Source organism: Globicephala melas, chromosome 10 (assembly GCF_963455315.2).
Source record: "Globicephala melas chromosome 10, mGloMel1.2, whole genome shotgun sequence".
In the NCBI taxonomy this organism is placed as follows: Eukaryota; Metazoa; Chordata; class Mammalia; order Artiodactyla; family Delphinidae; genus Globicephala; species Globicephala melas.
The window spans coordinates 81,929,255-81,954,332 of NC_083323.1; the positions used below are offsets into that span (position 1 = coordinate 81,929,255).

Genomic DNA, 25,078 nt, shown 5'->3' on the forward strand with positions numbered 1-25,078 from the left:
CGAACCCGTGTCCCCTGCATCGGCAGGCGGACTCTCAACCACTGCGCCACCAGGGAAGCCCTACTGAGGTTATTTATATTAGAGAGAAGAAAACTAAAATGATGCAGAAGATTTTAATTAGATAACTGGAGGTTCGATTATGGTATTACAAGTTAATTTAAATCCTCCCCCTCCCTCAATTATTCTAGAATTATCATTGGGAAGATGACAGTCGTCTTGGTCAGTAAATCACTGAATTGAGGAGTCAAAAGACTTGGACTTAAATTCTTGTATTCCAAGACTATGGGAAAGCCATTTAATCCTTCTGAGTTTACTCATCTTACATATGAAGATATCAATGCCTCACCTGGAAAACTGTTGAGAGGGTCAAATGAGATAATTTATGTGGGAACCTTTCGTAGCATTTGGTAGAGCAGAAAGAGCACAGACCGTAGAATTAGAAAGACTGTTTCAAATTCTCACCTTACCTCTACTCATCCAGAAGACCCTGGGGCCATGATTTACACATTGTGAATCTGTTTCTTCACCTGCAGAAGGGGTTAAACTATCTACCTGAAAAATAGGTTAAGAAGAAGAACGTCTAAAAATTCATATATATTTGGCCTTAGAATATTCATTCCTCCAAGCAATAAAATAATTACCTGTAGAAATTATAATGGTGCAATGAACCTCAAGAAGGCAGCTCCTTTGTTTTTAACTTTTAAAAATTAGATATTTAATAACAAGAAAAGAATATTTTACATGTGTATAAAAAATTAAGAATTTTAAAATATTAAAATTAATATCTGTATATTGGCCATTAACGTAAGAAATACAAATTCCATTACAAATATCTTTGAAGTCTTCTGTGGGCCTCTACCCAGTCTGATTTCAGCCTCTTCCCCCCAAGGTAATTACAATCTTGAATTTGGGTTTTTCTTTTTACTATGTAAACAAGTATTATCAAACAACAGATTCATTTTTTAAAAATTTATATTAATGGATTTTTACCACATGACTACTTCTCAGATTTTTTTTTACTCAGCTTCATGTTTGTAAGGTTCATCCATGTTGTTTAGCTGCAGATCAGTCATTTTCACTACTATATGTTATCTCATCACATTTATTCATTCATTCTTTCACTGAAGGACTTTTGGTTTGTTTCCATTGTTTTGGTAGTACAAACAATGCTGCTACACATATTCTTGTATATTGTGATTTTCTTTAGGGTATACACGCAGGTAGGAGTGGAATTGGTGTTTTATAGTTTATATATCTTCACCTTTACTAAAAATGTCAAATTGTTTTCAAAAGTGGTTGTACCGATTTAGACTCTCACAAACAGTATGTAAGAAGTTTCCGTTGATCCACAATCTTGCCAACATTGGTGGTGTCAGACTCTTAATTTTTGCTAATGTGTTAGGTGAGTAATCATACCTTGTGATTTTAAGGTGCATTTTCCTCATTACTTATGAGGTTGAGTATATTTCATATGTTTATGCCCATCCATGATTTAGAAGTTGATATGTTAAGATTTTCTTCTATACATAAATGGCACGACTGACTCAATGTGCAAGTTATTCCCTCTGAATTTGGTAGAAGTCCTTTTAATATGGAGTCATCTTGAAGTATTCCAAAGTCCTTTCATAAAGAAGAGCGGTTTGTAGTACGTTGCCTGTGAATCTTCTGGAATTATTTTCAATTTGTTGTATCCTCAGCATCTAGCAGAGTCAGAGGAGCCATAGCATATAGTAAGTATGTAATGAACTGTTACAAGTTAAGCAAAGTTAAGGTTCCTGGATGCAAACATTTAAGTGATGAAAGGATTCAAATTTTTCTTCAGAATCCCCAATGTGTTCAATGATTCCAAAAAGTTTAAGAACCACTGACACTGTGAATGAGTTATGCCTGCTGAGTGGTTTTAAGGGTTCTTTTCATAGGAAAAGTTAAGAGATCCACTGGAAATGTTTACCTGTTGCAGTTAGAAAAGAGAGAATAAAATCAGTTTCTCTTACTCTGAGCCCAACATAAATTATTGTAGCTTAGGATGAATTATCTTAGAACTAATTCTTTTTCAGTAAATCCACAAATAAAAAGAATTGCGTGGTTTGATGAACATGTTCAAGGACTGTGCATTCACTTATTTCCTCTTCCCAAACAATTCTGTCCAAATTTCATTAAATTGGGTTGAGCAAAGTAGGGGAATTGGGGTGGGCAGGTGGTACTAGAATGTCTAGAGCATGGTGTCACAGTCCAAACAGAGCGAGGGGGGAATGTGTATGAGGGGAGCCTGGTTTGGAGTTTTGGGGTGAGGACATCTGTGCCAGCAGAGGGGAGAGGCAGTGGTAATAATAAGAGATTGGTTATACATGAAGGATTGATCAAATAAGAAATACATTAAAGATAATGGCAGCTAGGTTCCACACCATCAATGAAGAGGGAGTACAAAGATGAAAAGAGAAAACAAGAAGGAATGTATGGTATTGGATTGGAACTGGAAATAGCTGTTTGAACTCATGCTTTTCAAAGTATGGAGCTAGATATAGAAGTAAATATGTGCGTATGGATTCATAAGGAGTACGCCTAACACAAATATCTCCGTTTCTAAGTACCATTCTCTACTAAAAAGAACCAGGGCATCTTGAAAAAACTCCTGATCCCAGGTTCAGGGCTGGAAGAGTATTAGATGAATCTGCCAGAAATGTGCCAGAAACAAGGATGGGCTCAAAGAATAATGGAGACATGTCATAAGGACATAGACAGTCATGTACTGTGGGGGAGGGATGTTGATAATGGGGGAGACTGTGCATGTGTGGGGCAGGGGGTATGTGGGAAATCCCTGAACTTTCTCCTCAATTTTTCTGTAAACCTTGAAATGCTCTTTAAAAAAGTCGTATTTAAAAATAAAAAAAGGACATAGACCAGATTGAAGGAGCTCCCAGGTCAAACTTGTGACAATTTGAGCATCAGAATAAATATTTATAGTAATGGATTAAAACTAATGAATCCATTAGTTATTTATATCCATGAGTCCATACTGATATAAATAAATGAAAAAGTTGATAGTTTGATAAAGAATGTGATAGTTATATAGTTTCAAAGTACTTTTTCACAAAATGCTTATTAATTTCAAAGGGAAAAAGAGTAGCTTCACGGAAGAGAATTCTGGCAGACACCTTAATCAAGTGATTTCACATCACCGGTGATGGGACAAGTAGACATGGATAGGATGCAATGTGAAGAACACAGCATCACTTCCATGATGTTCCTGCCAAAGAATCTAAATCTAATCAGGAGGAAACATTGAACAAACCCAAACTGAGGAGTATTCTACAAAATAATGGACCACCTAGAATCTTCAAAAGTGTCAAGAATATGAAAATCCAGGAAAGACTGAGGAACTCTCTAGATGACATGGCAACTAAATGCAGCATGTGATTCTGGACTGGATCCTTCTTCTTTAAAAAAAATTATTGGTGGGGCTTCCCTGGTGGCGCAGTGGTTGAGAGTCCGCCTGCTGATGCAGGGGACACGGATTCGTGCCCAGTCCGGGAGGATCCCACGTGCCGCGGAGCGGCTGGGCCCATGAGCCATGGCCACTGAGCCTGCGCGTCTGGAGCCTGTGCTCCGCAATGGGAGAGGCCACAATAGTGAGAGGCCCACGTACCGCAAAAAAAAAATTATTGGGACAATTTGCAAAACTCCATTGGGGTCTGGAGATTTGTTTTTTGTAGTGCATCAATGTAATTTCCTTAGTTTGATGGTTTATTGTGATTATGTATGGGAGAATAACCTTACCTGAGGAAATTCCCAATAAAGTATTTGGGGATTATCATATCATATCAGCAGCAAACTGTTAAATTAGTTCAGGAAAATAAAAGTTTTTATACAGCTTTTGAAATTTTTCTGTAAGTTTCAATTTGTTTAAAAAATAATAAAGTAGGTATACACTCAAAGAGACAACATAAATAAAATCAAGACAACTTATTTTAACTAAACTTGTACATAGTATTCAAAGTCCAGTGCTCAGTAAATACATATATCTTAATCCAATTAATTAAATCACATCAGAGATGAGTAGCAACAGAGGGTGATCTATGTTTACTGAGCATTAGATCCAGGGAAAGGAAACTATACACTTAAGTATAGACTAAGCAGCCAGATAGTTTGAGTTTAATCCCAGCCCCATCAGTTACTAGCTGTGTCACCTTGGGGACTGAGCCTCAGTCACTCTGACTTATAAAAAGGGAATGGTAATAATGTTTATTTCCTAGGATTTGTGCGGATCCAAGAAAATAATCTTAAGCAATTAGCATAGTGCTTGGTGCCTAGCAAGTGCTTAAAATGGTATTTACTATTAATGTTACTGTTATATGTACTTTTATAACCCTACTTTGCCTGTTAGGAAAACTTACCTATGCTTGCATCATTCTCTTTTCCTTTTCCCGTGTTGACTTTTTGGACAGAAAGGTCACGTATATTCTTCTGAGTGTTTCTGAACCTAGAAGGTGGTGTAAAGATAAAAACAATAACAACAAAATCAACATTTTACATACATCATTTCATTTAACCATTTAATCTGTGAGGTTAAGAATACTGCTTTTATAGATGGGGACACATGCATAGCATTCAGTAGTTTCATGACCGCTATACATATGCTACATAGCAACAAAGGTTATGCTCCTTTGGCTCAAGGCTTTCTCTCTCTTTTTCAAATGTAGGCAAGTTTGCCTCTAAAAACCAAGCTCATTTTTTTGAACAATAAAATATGTCAACTTTTATTTAATGGTTTTTGGCCATGTTGAAAGTTAAAAACACAAATGGCCTCTTCTTAAGGGGATGACAATAGATTAAAATGAATGAAATATATGTAAATATATAAAAATGAAATGCCACATGACATCATTAAATTGGGTTACTTCTGTGTTGCTGCTGGATGTCCAAGAGCACAAGCTTCTAAAGTTCATAGAGGAAAGGAAGAGTCAAATTCCTTGGAAGGGAGTAATTGTGTGGTCCATAGAAAGACATTGACCAGAGTTCTCTGAAGTGGGCATAGCCTGGTATCTGTATTGTATCAAGAACCAGTGTTGAGCAGGTGGGGATTTGATTAAGCTATTAATCCTTTCAGTGTTATTAGAGGATCCATCAGATGAGACACAGGAGCCGGAAACTGTACACTCCAAATGGAGTTCAGCAGAAATTATTTGGTTTATAGGTAAGCCAGGAATGAATGACAGCTCCATCATAGAAAACCTGTATTTCAATTCCAAATTGACAGGATAATCAAATTCAAGTTCATCTGGTTGCACTTGAATTGCCAGACATCCAGGTCCCAGAAATTATTCACAGGACCTACCAATTCATCTTTATAAAATAGTGTTCTTTTAGCCATAGCCCCAAAATTAAAACAGCTACATTCCACCAACACTGGCTCTTGCCCAGAACACATCCAAATCAAGGAAACAAGTAGAAGCAGTGGTCCACCTAACTCCACAGAGAACTTCACGATGCTGGGTCCTGGGCTCAGAGCTCCTCAGGCATATACATATATACGCATATACATATGAACTTAACTTATACACACTACTATATAGAAAACAGGTAAATAACAAGGACCTACTGTATAGCACAGGGAACTATATTCAATATCTTGTAATAGCCTATAATGGAAAAAAAATATGAAAAAGAAGATATATGAATCACTTTGCTGTATACCTGAAACTAACACAACATTGTACGTTAGCTATATTTCAATTTTAAAAATGGCTAAAAAAAAACAAGCTCTGGAAGCTTTTGGATAGTATGTACAAAACAAGCCTGATTCTCAGTGAGAGCTCTGAAAATGTTCCTTGCCTTGAATTGAAGAGTAATATGTTTAAGTGTTACTAATCTAAGTTACTTACCATAATACGAATTACTTTATCAGATCTTTTATTGAGATAGATTTGATAGGGAAGGCAAAAAAAAAATAGCAAGAGTCTTTGGCGCCTTACAGAATGAGAAGATTGGGGTTGCTGAATTGGTAAAGAAGTACAAAAAGCCAATGACGTACATTTCTCTAATAATTAGTGGTGTCGAACATCTTTTCATGTGCCTCTTGGCCATCTGTATGACTTCTTTGGAGAAATGTCTATTTAGGTCTTCTGCCCATTTTTTGACTGGGTTTTTTGTTTTTTTGATATTGAGCTGCATGAGCTCTCTGTATATTTTGGAGATTAATCTCTTGTCGTTGCATCATTTACAAATATTTTTTCCCATTCTGTGGGTTGTCTTTTTGTTTTGTTTATGGTTTCCTTTGCTGTGCAAAAGCAAACAAATTAGGTCCCATTTGTTTATTTTTCTTTTTATTTCCATTACTCTAGGAGACGGATCGAAAAAGATTTTGGTGCGATTTATGTCAAAGGGTGTTCTGTCTAGGTTTTCTTCTAAGGATTTTATAGTATCCAATCTTACATTTAGGACTTTAATCCATTTTTAGTTTATTTTTGTGTATGGTATTAAAGAATGTTCTAATTTCATTGTTTTACATGTAGCTGTCCAGTTTTCCCAGCACCATTTATAGAAGAGACTGTCTTTTCTCCATTATATAGTCTTGCCTCCTTTGTCGTAGATTAATTGATCATAAGTGCGTAGGTTTATTTCTGGGCTTTCTATCTTGTTCCATTGATCTATATTTCTGTTTTTATGCCAGTACCATAATGTTTTGATGACTATAGTTTTTTTTTTTTACATCTTTATTGGAGTATAATTGCTTTACAATGGTGTGTTCGTTTCTGCTTTATGACAAAGTGAATCAGTTATACATATACATATGTTCCCATATCTCTTCCCTCTTGCGGATGACTGTAGTTTTGTAGTATAGCCTGAAGTCAGGGAGCCTGATTGCTCCAGCTCCTTTTATCTTTCTCAAGATTGCTTTGGCTATTCGGGGTCTTTTGCGTCTCCATACAAATTTTAAGGATTTTTTTGTTCTAGTTCTGTAAAAAATGCCATTGGTAATTTGATAGGGATTGCATTGAATCTGTAAATTGCCTTGCATAGTATAGTCATTTTGACATATTGATTCTTCCAGTCTAAGAACATGGTATATCTTTCCATCTGTTTGTGTCATCTTCGCTTTCTTTCATCAGCATCTTATAGTTTTTGGTGTACAGGTCTTTTGCCTCCTCAGGTAAGTTTATGCTTAGGTATTTTATTCTTTTTTATATGATGGTAAATGGGATTGTTTCTTAATTTCTCTTTCGGATCTTTTATTGTTACTGTATAGAAATGCAACAGATTTCTGTGTATTAATTTTGTATCCTGTAACTAAGTCTAAACTACAATGAGGCACTACCTCACAACAGTCAGAATGGCCATGATCAAAAAGTCTACAAACAACAAATGCTGGAGAGGGTGTGGAGAAAAGGGAACCCTCCTACACTGTTGGTAGGAGGGTAAATTGGTACAGCCACTATGGAGAACAGTATGGAGGTTCCTTAAAAAACTAAAAACAGAGCTACCATATGATCCAGCAGTTCCACTCCTGGGCATTTATCTAGAGAAAACCATGGTTCGAATGGATACATGCACCCCAATATTCATTGCAGCACTGTTTACAATAGCCAAGATATGGAAGCAACCTAAATAAATGTCCATCGACAGATGAATGCATAAAGAAGATGTGGTACATGTACACAATGGAATTTTAAGCCATTAAAAACATGAAATAATGCCATTTGCAGCAACGTGGATGGACCTGGAGATTATCATACTAAGTGAAGTAAGTCAGAGAAAGACACATATCATATGATATTGCTCATATGCAGAATCTAAAAAAAAATGATACAAATGAACTTATTTACAAAACAGAAACCCAGACTTAGAGAAGGAATTTGTGGTTACCAGGGGGAAGAGGGGGGAGGGATAGATTGGTAGTTTGGGATTGACATGTACACACTGCTATATTTAAATAGATAACCCACAAGGACCTATTGTATAGCACAGGGAACTGTCCTCAATATTCTCTAATAACCTAAATGGGAAAAGAATTTGAAAAAGACTAGATAGTTGTATATGGATAACTGAATTCCTTTGCTGTACACCTGAAACTTAACACAACATTAATCAACTATTCTGCAATCAACTATGCTGCAATATAAAATAAAAAATTTTTGAGAAGAGTGAAAAAAATTTTTTTAATTTATTAAAAAAATGCCAGTGATAAATTTGACCTGACTCAGCCTCTGGTCAAAACATTTTTTAAAAAATTTATATACAATTATTTTCAGTAAATATTTTCTTGAGTCTTTTCGAGAAAGAGAGGAGAGGAGAGGAGAGGAGGATGAATAACTATCTTCCTCTTGATAACTACCCTTCATGTGCTTGGAAACCATGTGTGAACAAACTCTTTTCTACACTATGCAAGAGCAGTTGCTTTCCCCATCTGGTCCATTTTCCAGTAATTGAACATGTTTGTCATTTTCCTTCAGGATTGTTTCCAGAGCTCTGTCTTCTTTGCATGTGAGGCTCCAGACTGTATCCACTATTCTAATGGAAGCCTTGCACCATCCAAATGTAGGACTTGGAGGGATAACCCAGATTTATTCCTCTGTTCATCTCATTACAATGTGAGCAGCATATATGGTTTGTAATTTATCTTCAGACAATTTTATTAAGTATCAATGGGTGTGATTTTGACATGCTGGGGCAATAAGTAACAAAGTAAATGGGTAAAAGCCCTCCTTTCTAAGAAGCAAAAATAAATCAGATAATGTGATTTAAAAGGCTCACAAAAAATATTAGGAATTTTATTTTAATTCTTTATTATTATTGTTTTTACATCTTCATTGGAGTATAATTGCTTTACAATGGTGTGTTAGTTTCTGCTTCATAACAAAGTGAATCAGTTATACATATACATATGTTCCCATATCTCTTCCCTCTTGCGTCTCCTTCCCTCCCACCCTCCCTATCCCACCCCTCCAGGCGGTCACAAAGCACCAAGCTGATATCCCTGTGCTATGCGGCTGCTTCCCACTAGCTATCTACCTTACGTTTGGTAGTGTATATATGTCCATGCCTCTCTCGCTTTGTCACAGCTTACCCTTCCCACTCCCCATATCCTCAAGTCCATTCTCCAGTAGGACTGTGTCTTTATTCCTGTCTCACCCCTAGCTTCTTCATGACATTTTTTTTCTTAAATTCCATATATGTGTGTTAGCATACTGTATTTGTCTTTCTCTTTGTGACTTACTTCACTCTGTATGACAGACTCTAGGTCTATCCACCTCATTACAAATAGCTCAATTTCATTTCTTTTTATGGCTGAGTAATATTCCATTGTATATATGTGCCACATCTTCTTTATCCATTCATCGGATGATGGACACTTAGGTTGTTTCCATCTCTGGGCTATTGTAAATAGAGCTGCAATGAACATTTTGATACATGACTCTTTTTGAATTATGGTTTTCTCAGGGTATATGTCCAGTAGTGGGATTGCTGGGTCATATGGTAGTTCTATTTGTAGTTCTTTAAGGAACCTCCATACTGTTCTCCATAGTGGCTGTACCAATTCACATTCCTACCAGCAGTGCAAGAGTGTTCCCTTTTCTCCACACCCTCTCCAGCATTTATTGTTTCTAGATTTTTTGATGATGGCCATTCTGACTGGTGTGAGATGATATCTCATTGTAGTTTTGATTTGCATTTCTCTAATGATTAATGATGTTGAGCATTCTTTCATGTGTTTGTTGGCAGTCTGTATATCTTCTTTGGAGAAATGTCTAGGTCTTCTGCTCATTTTTGGATTGGGTTGTTTGTTTTTTTGTTATTGAGCTGCATGAGCTGCTTATAAATTTTGGAGACTAATCCTTTGTCAGTTGCTTGATTTGCAAATATTTTCTCCCATACTGAGGGCTGTCTTTTGGTCTTGTTTATGGTTTCCTTTGCTGTGCAAAAGCTTTGATGTTTCATTAGGTCCCATTTGTTTATTTTTGTTTTTATTTCCATTTCTGTAGGAAGTGGGTCAAAAAGGATCTTGCTGTGATTTATGTCATAGAGTGTTCTGCCTTCTGTTTCCTCTAAGAGTTTGATAGTTTCTGGCCTTACATTTAGGTCTTTAATCCATTTTGAGCTTATTTTTGTGTATGGTGTTAGGGAGTGATCTAATCTCATACTTTTACATGTACCTGTCCAGTTTTCCCAGCACCACTTACTGAAGAGGCTGTCCTTTCTCCACTGTACATTCCTGCCTCCTCTATCAAAGATAACATGACTGGGCTTCCCTGGTGGTGCAGTGGTTGAGAGTCCACCTGCCGATGCAGGGGACACGGGTTCATGCCCCAGTCCGGGAAAATCCCACATGCCGCAGAGCGGCTGGGCCCGTGAGCCATGGCCACTGAGCCTGCGCGTCCAGAGCCTGTGCTCTGCAACGGGAGAGGCCACAACAGTGAGAGACCCGTGTACCACAAAAAAAAAAAAAGAGATAAGGTGACCTTATGTGCGTGAGTTTATCTCTGGGCTTTCTATTCTGTTCCATTGATCTATCTTTCTGTTTTTGTGCCAGTACCATACTGTCTTGATTACTGTAGCTTTGTAATATAGTTTGAAGTCAGGGAGCCTGATTCCTCCAGCTCCGTTTTTCCTTCTCAAGATTGCTTTGGCTGTTTGGGGTCTTTTGTGTTTCCATACAAATTGTGAATTTTTTTGTTCTAGTTCTGTGAAAAATGCCAGTGGTAGTTTGATAGGGATTGCATTGAATCTGTAGATTGCTTTGGGTAGTAGAGTCATTTTCACAATGTTGATTCTTCCAGAGGAATTTTAAATGGTACATGAAAAATAGGGTTACAGAATAGCAAACCTCAAAATTAAGAAGTTATTAAGTACAATATATAATTAGATTTTTCTCTTTTACCTGTAACAAACAACTTCCCCATTTTATATAGAAATAGTTAACATTAAGAGAAATTAATGAGATTTGGAATACTGTCTCAAGCTATTGGAAAATAAGAAAATTAGAACAATATTCATGAAATTGGTTTTTCACAGTTTTTTCTGTTTCTTTCCTGATTTATTTTGCAAAGAAAACACTTTGACAATGTATAAGAAAGATTTAAACTGAGATAATTATAAATTATAATCACGATTTTCTAAATAGCAAAAACGTTAACATTTTTTTCCACCTTTGTTGAGATACAGTTGACATATAACATTGTGTAAGTAACAATAACGTACTTTAGATCGGAATTTCTCCTTTTTGCAGGTACTAACAGCTTAAGAAGTAAAGCAAAAAAATGTTTATCTATTGTTCAAAGAAACATTTTATTTATATTGTTACAAGGAAGACAAGTCTTTTATCCGAGGTTACCCAACATTTGGATCTTACATAAATAAGACTTAAAATCCAAAGAGAAGCTGTGTTGTTGTAAACAACAGCTATATTGGATGAACTTGATCCAATTTTTGAAAAGAGTTTCCTTGTCCACAGCAAGGCTCTTACACGTGCACGAGGAAAATCAGGCCTATGCCCTTCGTTTAGTTGAAGCCTAGGGTAAAAATCCTAGACAGTTAATTTTGGATCAATGAAACCTATTTGTAGAAATAGTGCACAACATAATGAGCATGATAAGGGCTAAGAAAATCATCCCTCTTCCTTTCTTTTTTTCTCCTTTGAAAATCAGCCACGTAAGTGGCCTGTGGACCTCCTCTACTGGGGGAGGTACATTTATCCCGATGTTCATTTATAAAGAATTTAGCTTAAAAGGTAAAAAAAAAAAAAAAAATTTATTCCTAGGTAATCATTCCTTAAAGCAGATTTATTATGAATAGAACATTTGTGTGTTTGGGAGTGTTGTTTTCCCGGGCACATACAGAAGACAGATTGTTGACAGTAAATGTTTAGTCAAGGGTGAGAATACTTTTGTTTTAGTTACAGATCCTTTCTACCAGCCAGATGATATTTTCTCCTTTCAATCAGTGCCGCAGAAGCTTTTGTGTGTTATATAGCAGTGCTGCTAAATATGATGGAACGGCTGCATCTTTTAATTTAATCCCAGTAGGAGAATAAGCTATTCTTCTTTTCCTAGGCGACAGACGGGGACTTTTTATGTCATGTAAAGCTCAGCTGGGTGAAGCCTTTTGAGAGATGGTGCTATCATGTCGGACTTTCTTGAATCACTTACCAGAGGCAAATGGTTGTCTCCATTTTCTACAAAGCATTGCTTTTGGATTAGAATGCTCTTTGGAAATGAGCCTGTACCGGCAACATGTACACATTTAGGGCATCATTTGACTGCCTTATACTTAATAGGTGTGATGGGACAAATGTAATTAACATATGAGGAAGGTTCTGGCTTGGCCTGCTCAGTTCCCTATCTTTCATGCACATGAAGGAAGGCTCCACCAATTCCAGGCAATTCTTGGGGCTTTTATGATGGAATGAAGATAAGATAGGCCAAAAGCAAAGCGGATGGGTTTTTGACAGAAAAGAAAAGCACAGAAGAGCCCTCGTGTCCAGGGGTCTGTAGACAAGATATATATCCTTTGGTAGGGGACTCTGGGAAGAAATGATGAACTTTTGGAAGGAATGATGTAGAAACATAATCAGTTCTTCTGAGGAAGGAAAGTGGAAGGTTTCCAGAGACTTGAGGCATTATAAAATAGGGAAAGAGAGGATTTTAATGAGTTTTGTTGTTTATGTACTTGTATCCTCTTTAAAGATGTTGAAATGTGTACATAAACATCGGACGTCCTATCTGAATTATATATTTTTGAATGTAACAGCCTTCTGGGACTGAGCCAAGTGACCATGGCTTCCTTGGGATTATATCTGTAGGACAGTTATGAGCTTTTATAATGGGCTTTTTCTCTGGGCGTTTCCTACTTCAGACACATTTTGGTACACTGGAAATTTTCCAATGATGAGAGGTTTCTGTGGGTGTATGAATATCTGTGAACCGATAGGCTTATTTATCTACAAGGCTATGAAGTATTCTCTGTGTCCTCAAGCAGTATATCTGCTGACAATGCTATATCATAAAAAAGATTTGTGATATCGTTAGAGATACAAGATGGTGAGTGATGATGTTGGAGCACAGCATCTCAAGAGCTTGAAGGTGAACTGGAAAAAAGTAAAATCAAGATATAAGAGATTTATTTGCCAATATTAGTCTAGAGAAAACTTGGCAGGGTGTGTAGAAACAATTAAATATACAAGTCAGCTATCAAGTTGCTAGTCTTTCTTTTGTTCAAAATCTTCCTATTGGGTAGAATCCTAATTGATTACTTGCTGACTTGTATCTCTGAAGTTTTTCTGGGACTTGGACTTTATAGCAGTAATAAAAGATTTTCAAAGGAAAAATCTAAACATCTCTCAAGAATAATTTCCATTTCTAAGCATACATCTCTGATTCTATATAATATCATCAGTTTCCTAACTTTTAAAGTCCTCTCTCAGCCCACTTGTTATAGGAGTCACAGGGTACCACCAACGAGCCTGAATCTACCCCAAAGAAAGTCAATGGGTTGTAATAATCCCAAAGGTTTAAATCTTCAGCAAGGCTGTGCAGTCACACTGGGAGATCCTATAGCCTTGACTGCAGACAAGGTCCTGGGGACTCTGGGAAGGATGAGAGGAGACTTGGAGCACAGACATTTGACCCCAGGTCACGTTTGCGTCCTCCCTGCTGCTCTCCTCATTTTATATAATCTGCTTTCACCCATTTTTGTGTACCGATAGGCTGTGTTGTCAATCACAATGAGATGCTTTACATGGAGAACAATGATTTCCTATGAGGTCTACCTTACCCTCTGGCTGTAACAAAGAATTTGGAAAAAGGGATTCATGGAAATACTTTTCCTTCTATGTTCTGAGAGCACATTTACACCAATACTTTATGGATACTTTAGTGCTTGAAGTAACCCTGTGAGGTCAGAGTTTATACTGGTTGGGATAATTCAGGATGCTTTAATAAACACCCCCCACCCCAACTCTCACTAGTTTAACACAATAAAATAAACACTGGTTTATTTCTGTTTTACACAGAGTCCAAAGTGGTTGGTCCTACCTGGCAGTAGGACTTCCACAAGGTCATTCAGAGACTCAGACACCTTCCAGTCTGTGGTTCTGTCATCCCCTGCGGCCCTGGAGTCCTCTGTTAGATCCTCTGATTTGATCCAGAAAAAAAGAATGTGGAGCGTCACTTGGAAGATTTGTACTGGCCAGACCTGAAGGTGGCATCCGTCACTTCTGCTCTTATCCTAACAGCCAGCACATCTGGCCACACTCAACTGGCAAGAGAGGCTGGGAAATACAGTCTACGTGTGCGGCCAGAAGACAAGGTAATTGGGTTTGGTGAAAAACTGGCCAGTCTCTGGCGTAGTGTTACTACTGTCCCCGCCTTACTGATGGGTAAACTGAAACATAAAGGGGTTAAGTAATACACCGAAGTCACCTAACACGTGGTAAGCAAGAAAATCTGAACCCAGGAATCTGACCCCAGAACAGACTTTTAAACCTTTTAAACTACAGGTCTGCCTCCCAGATAATTAATGCATGGTGTTTCCTGTTACTTCAGATGAGTAAAACAAGGCTGAGGAAGATAACATGCCTCCTCCTAGTTGACAGAATGCAGCAGACACAGGATTAATATTCCTTTATTCCATGGAATTGCAGTCCCGTTTAGGATGAGTGCAGGACCCTCTGATTTCAGTGGCTCTTTTCCTGAGCATCTTTGGGGAAGAGGGGTGTGTGTTCCCATCTCAGTGAGTATTTTAAGGTGAGCCAACTCACTTTATCACCTGAGACCCTTGGTTCCAACAGCATGCAACTAAGGAGGCAAATAATTAAAATTAGGGATCATGGAGTAAAGCAGACAGGCAGAAAGCCATGCGGTTAAGAGGCAGAGTCTGGAACCAGAGCTCCCAAATCAGAAAGATCCAACCCTGGCTCTGCCTGCAGCTGGCTGTTCCTACGTCATTTAAATAAATGTCAAGTTTTTCCCTTGGTCTCTGTCTCAGACAGGGGCACGTAATTCCTTAGTAGGTCCTCGTTTGTTCAAGACAATCTTAGCTTATACTGTTGTTCTAGGGTTATTGTTAATAGCGCCTCCTTTCACTCTCAGAAATGTACTGACTTAGATGATAAATTATATGATTACCCTACTTATGGCACCTGAAGCATTTTCACCCAGATATTACTTGGTAATAAATCTTCTGGGGAGGAGGTCACCCCCTAAATTAATTAAGCTCCATAAGCCTTAATCACAAAGCTTGAAGAAATTTGATTATAATACTGAAGTTTGAATTTAGTTTGATTAGCTTTTTGCTGAATTTTAAAAGAATCCGGGAGTTCCTTGTATGTGGGTAGCTCTGCCCCAAGCCCTGCCTTCTTTATAGAGGGACTCGGCCATCTCTTCAGCACAGCCTGAGTCAACAGGCTACCCTCCAAGCCACACGTTTGCTGTTACACGTAGACCCCCCTGGTGGACTGTGGACCCTGCCTCTACAGACAAGGAAAGATCCGGTCTCCAGCTACCATACCGGCCTCCCTTCGCTCCCTCTCTGCTTGTACCCCACCTGGAGTGGCGAGAAGCCTTACCCTTCGACTTCCCTTTTTGGCTGGAGATTATCCCTTTTCTTCTCCACGTGGGATTTGGGAAAACAGAAGGGAGCCTCTAACCACATTTGTTTGCACCTACTCATGCCTTGTGGAGCCATGTTCTGTGTAAGATCTGTTCACTGAGAGAAACAAGAAACTATTTCTAGTCTTCAACAGACTTTTATGATCTGGCCTCTGCCTACCTCTTTGGCTTCAGCACCTGTCACTCTTTCTCTAGATTGGCCACACTGCCTGCCTTCTTTTTGTAGACTATGCCAAGCACGATCCTGCCATATGGTCTTTGCTCTTGCAGCTCCTTCTGGCTGGAATGCAGCTCCTTCTGGCTGAGGTGCTGTTCCCCCGATCTGCTTGAATCAGCTTAAACGTCACCTCCTTGAGAGGACTTCTCTGATGATCCAATCGAACATAACTTTCACAATCGCTTTCTCTGTCAAAGTCCTGTTTTATTTCCTTCACAATACTTATCACTATCTAAAATTATTTTGCTGGTTGAATTGCTAACTTTCTTTCAAACTCCTCGATAATAATAATAAATAATAGTTACTAGACTTGCCTCTGGAGTCAGTCCCCAATAAGGATCCTTTTGCCTGGTGTCACTTGCACCAATAGAACCAGACCGAGTTCAGTTGAGAAGCAAAGGAAAGCTTTATTCTTTGATCAAAGAATGGAGAGGTGCGGGCTCGGGCTGTAGAGCACGTGCTCCCGCAAAGGCCATCCGTAGGGCTGCTTTATAGGGTTCTTGTCTGAGGAGGGAGGGGCAGAGTTCTCGAGGGTCCCGTGCGGGCGAGTTGCTCACGGAGCCCCAGATCCAAGCGCTGGGCGCAGCGTGTCTGCACACAGACTGCTGCCGCCATCTTGAATGGAGGGGTCATGTGCAGTGCTTCTCCGTGTGTCTCCAAGTTGGGGTGTCAGGAACATCAATTCCGTACTGGAAACTCTAATCCAACACATTAGGTGTAAGACCTCTGCACTCGGCCCCCTACAGGCAAGCACAAAAGAAGAGGTAAGACCTTATCACCTAGATTCCATCTTATTCCCCCCTCCCCGGGACCCCAGTGGGCTTTGTTGATGCCACTATGAGCCTCACCCTCTTCTAAGTACTCTACATGGACTAATTTTTTAAATCTTTATAGTCATCCTATGAGATAGGCGCTATTATCATTCCCTTTATTTAGTTATTTATTTATTTGGCTGCTCTGGGTCTTAGTTGTGGCACATGAGATCTTCATTGCCACGTACGGGATCTTCGTGGTGGCATGCGGGATCTAGTTCCCTGACCAGGGATTGAACCTGGGCCCCCTGCCTTGGGAGCACAGAGTCAAAACCACTGGACCACCAGGGAAGTGTCCCGTATCATTCCCATTTTATTATTTTTTTAATTTTTAATAAAGAAACTGAGATGAAAAGAAATAAAGTCACTTACCTAATGTTTCAGAAAGGGAGCCAGGATTCAAGCCTAGGCCGTCTGGTTCCCGTGTCTAATCTGAACCACCAGGCAAGGCTGCCTCCCATCAAAGTCATCCCCAGAGGACAGAACGTCCATGTCCTGTGTGCCACTGTATCAACGTCTGTGATCTTGTGATTTATAATAAGAGATATGTATTTGGTCTTTGTCTGGGTTCTGGCACAGGGCTCCTAAAACCATTGGAATTTCCTAAGTGTTGAGAGCAATAAAAAATGTCTTTTGTTAGTAATGAGTGACTTCTGGAAAGCACCTAAGGATGGGGGCTGGTTGCCAGAGAGTCCAATCATGTGATTAGAGGGTTGGAACTTTCAGTCCCACACCCCCTGATCTTGAGGGAGGGAAGAAGTGCTGGTGGTTGAGTTCAGTCACGAATGGCCAATGACCTAATCAATCATGACCACGGAATGAAGCCTCCATGGAACCCCAAAAGGAGAGGGTTCTGAGAGTTTCTGTGTTGGTGAACATGTGTAGATTTGGGGGAAGGGCGTGGAAGCTCTGCACCCCTTCCCACATACCTTATCCTATGCATCTCTTCCATCTGGGCTGTTCCAGAGTTAGAGCCTTTTATAATAAAACAGTAATCTAGGAAGTAAGATGTTTCTCTGAGTTCTGTGATCCGCTCTAGCAAATTAATGGAACTTGAGGAGAGGGGTCATTGGGACCCCTGATCTATAGCTGTTTCGGGGGAGTGACAGTTTTGTAGGATTGAACCCTTAACCTGTGGAATCTGACACTACCTCCAGGAAGACAAGTGTCAGAACTGAGTTGAATTGTAGGACACTCAGCTGGTGTCCGAGAACTGCTTGTTGGTGTAGTGTAGGGAAACTTCCCCCACTCCCACCCCTCCGCCTCCCGCCATGACAGCATTGGCTCCTACAAGACTTGGCTCAATTAATATTTGTTGAACTTTGAGTGAATGTATGGTGTCATAAAACTTTGACCTTGTTTGATTTTTATAAACAGAGAAGGAAACCTCTCACTTGCCTATCTAATAGAAATGCCAGAGCTGAATATCTTGTTTCAAGAGCAATTGGAGGCAGGGGCCCAGCCAGGGATGCCCTTGAAATGCAGATGGGGGAAGAGTGCTGCATAGCCCAATGGCAGATCCCGCATGGAGCCTTGAGAAATTTGTAGTAGTGGTTTTCCATGGGGTTTCTGAGTTAGTCGTAAAATAGGCAATCTGGCACCAGGTTACTAATGCCAAAGGGAGCAAGATGCAGACATAGAAGCAGTAGAGTGAACTACCAAATCCCCTCACACCTTCCCCACCATCAGGGGTGGGCACGGAAAATTAAGCTGTCTTGGATTGAATTTCTACTACCTGCAGCCTAAGGAACCTTCTCCCCACTTCTCTGTCACACCACCTGGGCTCCCCAGCATTCTGTACAAAACCTGGATCTCTTCACTTGTCACATTATGTAGAATTTCACTATTCATCTGTCTCCCGTCCCCTCTAAAAGGTAAAGTCTTTTAGCAATATCATGTCTAGTTCATCCTTTACATACCACGACATAGTTAATAATGTATGCTTCCTAATGTTACCTGAGTCAGCCTGACCTGCCTTAGTTCACTTCTCTGAGAATGAAGGAGAGAGTCACACAAGTAATCTGCAAGCTGTTTTCCAGCTCCATGCACTGTATCAGTCAGGTGAGGACTGTGTATTGCTTTTGTTTTGGATTCAGGCCCTGCTACAGAAAGATGAGGCTTTGTCTGTATGTGCTGTGAATCTGGTTGTGAGCCAACTAGTTAAAAAACTAGATGAATACACCCTTTCAATGTCATGTTCCTATTTGTCCCCCTATCTCTTCCCTGCACTGCTGGTTATTTATGTATTTAATATGCAGATAAAGATGCACCAGCTCATACATCAGAGGCCTGCCCCCTACGTCCCTGGGGCCTATTAGGAGCAGATCTGTATATCTTGACTAGAGCAAGTCCCTTTGAGGCGATTCATCTGGGCTGGCCGTGTTATAAGCTGGGGCTTCTCTTTTTTCTTCCCTTTACTTTCTTTGTATTATTGACGTTTGTACAACCCTTGTTCAGTTCTCATTTCTGTGGACATCTGTTATGCAGCCAATCATTAAAAAAAAAATCTAAACTGAGTTAAACATATCAACCACGCTTCCTTCAGTCCCCAGGGAATTCAGACCTATTTCTATAGCTGCTGAATGTAAAAACACTGTGAATTATATCATTTGTATGATTCTAAAATTAACTATGAACGTGCTGGGAGCCTTCAACAAGTTCTAGGCTTTCTTAATCATCCACTTCTTTACCACTGAAAACAAACAAGAGAAACTGAACCACTGTGTTTTTACAACATTTATCCTAATATTCATTAACTAAGTAGAAGGCGTTTAGCTCCACACATATTTTGTGCTGGTCAGATCTTTGTTTCTTCTCCCCTCAAATTCACTCATTCAACAAATATTAAATATATATGTTGAATATCCTATGTGGAGGAAGTAAAACTCTCACTTTTTTCATATTGAGTCCATTTGCTGACCATCTTTTGACATGTGCAGTTGTCTAGATGCCTCTGAATACGTTCTGCGCCTACCTTAGGTCCTCCATTTCTTTCTTCACATGTGAGGCCCAAACAGTATTCTTCCAGGCCCAGCACAGAGTGTATAGAACAAGTGCTTAATGACATTCTTTTCTGGGGAAACTGGAGAATATTTTGTTTTCTGGCACAAGGAAGGTAAGCAACATGGAGTTTTGCATAAAAATGAATGGATGAAATTAAACTCAGAAATTTTCAAGCGATACTGCACAGGCTGTTCCATTCCTTCCCCCTGTTACCATCCCTCTTTTCCTTTGCCAGCAGCAGATCCGTTGGTCTGTGTGAGCTGAGAACATTTCTGTCCCGTTTCCTCTCCTGGTGCCCTTACGCCATAGACCTTTGTGGCTCTGTAGGAACAATATTCTGAAGGTTTTAGACAGAGAGAAAAATTCGTGGTCACGGGGTTAAATTTCGTGCTGACTCTCATGACAGCTATAATGAGAGGAAGTGGGAAAACAGAGGAGAGCATCCATTTAATTCAACAAATATTTATTGAATATTTTACATCTATCCCGGTTTCAAATGCTGAAGTTAAAGAAGTAAACAAGATGAACAATGTTTTTATTCTTATAATGGGAGAAGAAAGGAAACAGACCATTATAGAAATGGGAAAATGTCAGTGAAGTATTTGGGGCGATTAAAGTGGAGTGATGTGATAGAGCGTGACTGCTGAGCACATCGGCCTGGGAGATCAGGGAAAGCCTCCCTGAGGAGGTGGTTGGGATATTCACGCTCCTCATTTTCTGTGTTTTATGATGTGTTGACATCTTGGGGCCTTGCTAATCCTGGAGAGACTGCCCCCCACCCCGCCCCCCAGGTTGAGCTAATTCCTGGAGAGAGCAGATGACTCCCCCGGGGGCATGCCTTTGCTATGCAAACCTGAGTCCATACCTCCATCACCTCCTTTTATCAGGCTTCTGCAGTGTAGGACACTATTCCCTTCCCCAAACTACCCCAGGGCCAGGTACCAGACAACTAGGAACCACCCCTATAGCCCAAAGCCTGCCAAAGTTACTCAAACTATCCAATCCTGAATTTACTCAGCTGCTTACACTGCCTTGCCCATTCCTCCCCATGAGAACCACAATAAAGCCTCAGGACCATGCTTTCCTCTCGCCCTTTTTCTGTTTCCTGACCAACCTCGGTGCTTCCCCATGTGTCTCTTTGTGCCATGCCTTCCATTTCTAGGACCTATAAGTATAAAAATCTTCTTTCCTCATAGTAATCATTTCTATGTCTGCATGTCTTACCATACCTAATTAAAACAAATCCTAATTAAAACAGTGATACTTAAGCTGAGATCTGAATGACAAGTAGGACCAGTCACACATGGATGGAGATGAGAGCATTCTAAGTAACAGTGCAGAGACCCTAAGCTTGGCAAGATCAAGGATCACATAGAGGCGTACGCCTGGAGTAGACTCTCCTCTCACTTCCTACTTCTTTTCCTTTACTTTCCAGACACCCATTGATCTCTGATAATCCAAAGATTCTTAAAGGCAAATATCTCTGAGGAAGTCAGATGTCCCACTATCCTTTTTATACAAGTCAACGCTTATATAACTACATGACTGATGAGAAGAACTGAAGGTCTCATTAAAGCAATTCACACTAAGGTGTGAAAGAATCTTTGCTAATGTATTTTCATTGAAAGAGGGAATTTATTAACTGAAACACATTTTTTAATCAGTTACACTCAATAGTTTTGTGTCTTAACATCATTCAGATACCCAACATACGCTTATCAAATACATCTCTCATTACACCCAGGTTCTAGGGATGAAGTGAGGAGGAATCATCTTTCCTAAGGAGTAAATGACTGTTGTGATCACTCTTTGCACTTGTGATTTCTTGTTCAGTGTCCATATTGTCCATTATATTATAATCATACCCAAAGCTACATGAGGGCGGGAGGTATGTTCAACTCCATATCACTAGCAAAATGCAGTGTCTGGCAGACTGCAGGCATTCTATTCATGACTTCAAAATGAAAATTATTAAACCAAGTTATACTAAGATAAAGTGTAAATATGATAGTTAAAAGTAATTTCCAGTATTTTAGTCCCTCAGGACCCAGCAAGGCTAAATTTCTTAGACTTATGGGTTTCATTTCTGGCTGAACTTAAAATCAGCCAGGAAGCTTTTAAAATATAACAGTACCAATCCACATTACAGTCAATTGAGTCAGAACCTAAGGGTGGAATCTGGGTATCAGCATTAAAAAAAAATGTCTCTAGGTTATTCTAACACGCAGCCAGGGTTGAGGAACACAGATCTAGGCTGAAAGGCTACAAACAGTAAAGGTTAATGTACCTGGCTGGTGTCTTTAGGCAATGTGAAGAACAGCTATCAGAATTTGCACAGATCACTAAGAAAGTAGAATTCTCCAGGACACAGAGGTTCACAAAGGTCTAGGCTTCAGGGATAGTCAAGTAGAGAAAGTTGGGCAGAGAAGCTTTAGACAGAGACCCAAGCTGTGCAACCAAGGAGGAAGAAAGCAGATTGGCATTTGCAGCAAAATGAGTTCTTTCGTGCTCATTTTTAAAGTGCTTACAGGATTTCGGGTGACTGAAGTCACTGGCAGGCATCTTTGCAGAAATACAAATCATAATATTTGAGAAACAAAAAGGTGACGCCTGAGGGCAGATTTTATATTCACCTTTAAAAAAGTGACCTGGAAAATTATACGTCATTTTGTTGCCAGAACTTACTATGCTGACAAATATTTGTAGAATGTTATTTCAGCCCATGAATTTTATTTCAGTAGACATTCAGAGTAAGTCACAGCTTCATAGAGCAAATGCCAGCCTTCCTTTCCATTCCCACGTCCAGAGTCTCACCTTTCAAAAGAGAATACTGGATCTCAGTTGACACTTTCTTGTAACGAAATCTACCATGAAATTTTAAGCTAACAAATGGCTATGATTCACAAAATCTATCCAAACGAATCCTTATCGACTGGAAGCTTTGTTAACAATATGATATCTGAGTTTATCACTAAAAAATTATTTTGGAACAACTTCAAATACCAATTAAAAATCAGAATAAAGTCTCATCTTCCATGGTTATCTAGATTATCATTCTGTTGGTTGAATATAAAGTTTGCCCTCAACTTCTCTCCTTTTTTGTTTCCTAAATATTATGGTTTGTATTTCTGCGAAGATGCCTGCCAATAACGTCAGTCACCTGAAGCTCTTCAAGGACCTTTAAAATGAACACTGAAGAATTCATTGTGCTGATAAATATTTGTAAAATATTGTTTCAGCCCATGAATTTAAATAGGACTTAATAACTGAAAGTCGTCTCAGCATAGGGTCATGATGAAAAGCATGATCTCCTGATCAAATCCTGACTCCACTATTTCATAAAATAATACCTGTTCAACAAATATTTATTCAGTACTTGCTAGTGATAGGCACTAGATGTTTTAGATGATTGGAAGATATTGGTGAATGAAAGAGAGAAAAATCCTTGCCTTCCTGACGCTTACACACTACTGAAGTAGGCTGACAATAAAAACAATAGAATAAACTTAATTTATTAACAATTTGTTTAACACATTAAAAGGTGATACATTGTACATATTTTTTATATAAGGGGGTGGGGATTCTGGGAGGGTCGGGAGTGCATTATAATATTAAATAGTGTGGTCAGGGTGGCTTTCATTGAGAAGATGATATTTGAGTAATTGCTTGAAAGAGGTGAGAGGGTTAGCCTTGTGGATATCTAAGGGAAGGGTTCTGGGAAGATGGAGAAGCAAGTACAGAGCCTGGTAGCAGAAGTTTGCTGATGTGTTTGAGGACAGCAAGGAGGCCAGAGTATCTAGAAGAATGTGAGCAGCAGGGAGAGAAGTACAAAATGAGTTCAGAGAGTTTGGGAGAGGGAGGCAGGTCACAGTGTCTTACAGGCCATTGTAGGGGCTTTGGCTTTTCTCCTAAGGGAGGATGGGAGTCCTTGGAGGATTCTGAGCAGAGGAATAGCACGGTCTGACCTCTGTTTTGAAAGCTTACTGTGGAAGAGAGTTCCACTTCTGGTGTGACAGTGTGAGAAGCTCCACAGATCCCCTCCCCATGGAAACTGGTAAAAATTATTTTTTAAATCAACCATCTAAGGTCTCAGGAAGTGGTCCAGAGAGCATACAGCAGATAAAGAAACATTTATTCAGGAGATCTACTGAAACTCTGTAAAAACTACAAGAAGTTGTAGTATTTGAACCAAGATCCCTGAGCTCCCTTCCAGCTCAGTGAGGTGAAAACTCTACTCCAAAATTGTACAGCCATGAACACAGGGTTCTCCCTGCCAAGCCCCCAGTTGGAAGGGATAGCTTGTGGGGAGAGGCAATGCATAAGCTCTGCTCATCTTGCCTTGAGTTACCTATTGCTGAAGCTAAGTTCCAGGTGAGTGTGGCTGAGAAATGGAGACTCCTTCTGCCTAACCATCATTGATGGGATGGAGGCCATACTGTGGCCACAGCACCACTGAGAATACTAGAGCCCTGACTGCTCTTTCCTTGGCTTGTGGGGTGGGAATTCTGTGCTGACAGAGGCAAGCCAAGGAGACCTGGGGCTGCTAACTTTCCAACCACTGAATGTGCAGCTTCTAAAGAGGAATGTCACTCAGAGAAAAGGGTGCCATTGTCCCTGTCCCTAGCATCAATGACACGACTCAGAGATTTTTGCCTAAGAGGAGGAACAGGCCATAAAACAGCTTGAAATCCCTCCCCAATGGACTGATTCCATTTGCGACAGTGTAGACCTCATTTGCAATAGTTCAAGCCTAAGTTCACTCTCAAAAGCAGTGGAATTTTTGGTGAAAGTTCATTGGGAGGAGATTGATAGATTCTTTGGAAGTAAAAGCTAAAAAGTAAAAGCTAAATAGGCCAGGTAGCTTTCCAGAGAGAAATGGGAAAAGAGACAGCTGTGAAGAGCTTTCCTGGGGTCAGAACAAATCTCACATGCTGACTTTGGGAACTATCCCTTTCAAAGGAACCAAATTTGGATTGAATTAGTCTGTGTAGTAATTTACGTACCAATGCACTGCTGAAAACAAGAAAGCAATCAGTCTATAATTAGTGGCACTTGATGATTCAGTGTGGTCAAGGAAAGAGACAGTCAAAGAGAGCCCTGCCAAAACCACTGTCATCCCAGAGTAACTGTGGGCCTCAGAGAAATGTGGGACGGCATTAAGTGCACCAACATAGTTGTAATGGGAATACCAGTAGGAGAGGAGATAGAGAAAGGAGAAGGAAAATGTTTGAAGAAATAATGGCTGAAAATTAATGAAATTTATTTTAAAACATTAATTAATACATCCAGGAAGCTTAAGGATTTCCAAGTTAAGATAAACACAAAAAAATATATACAAGTAAACACATGTCTGAAATCCAAAGACAAGGACAAAATCTTGAAAGCAGCAAGAGAAAAATAACTTGTCACTTACAGCGAATTGTAATGGGATTAACAGCTGACTT

The 25,078-nt window shown here is 39.5% G+C and overlaps 1 protein-coding gene across 3 annotated transcripts in view; it reads left to right on the forward strand.

Annotated features, from left to right (window-relative positions):
- LMNTD1 (lamin tail domain containing 1) overlaps window positions 1-25,078 on the forward strand; it is a 442,400-nt gene that overhangs the window by 207,524 nt on the left and 209,798 nt on the right. For all 3 annotated transcript variants that reach the window (XM_060305881.2, XM_060305879.1, XM_060305878.1), the window contains exon 6: window positions 14,006-14,301. The gene's annotated coding sequence lies outside the window, so the exon portion shown is untranslated. The remainder of the gene's footprint in view (window positions 1-14,005; window positions 14,302-25,078) is intronic.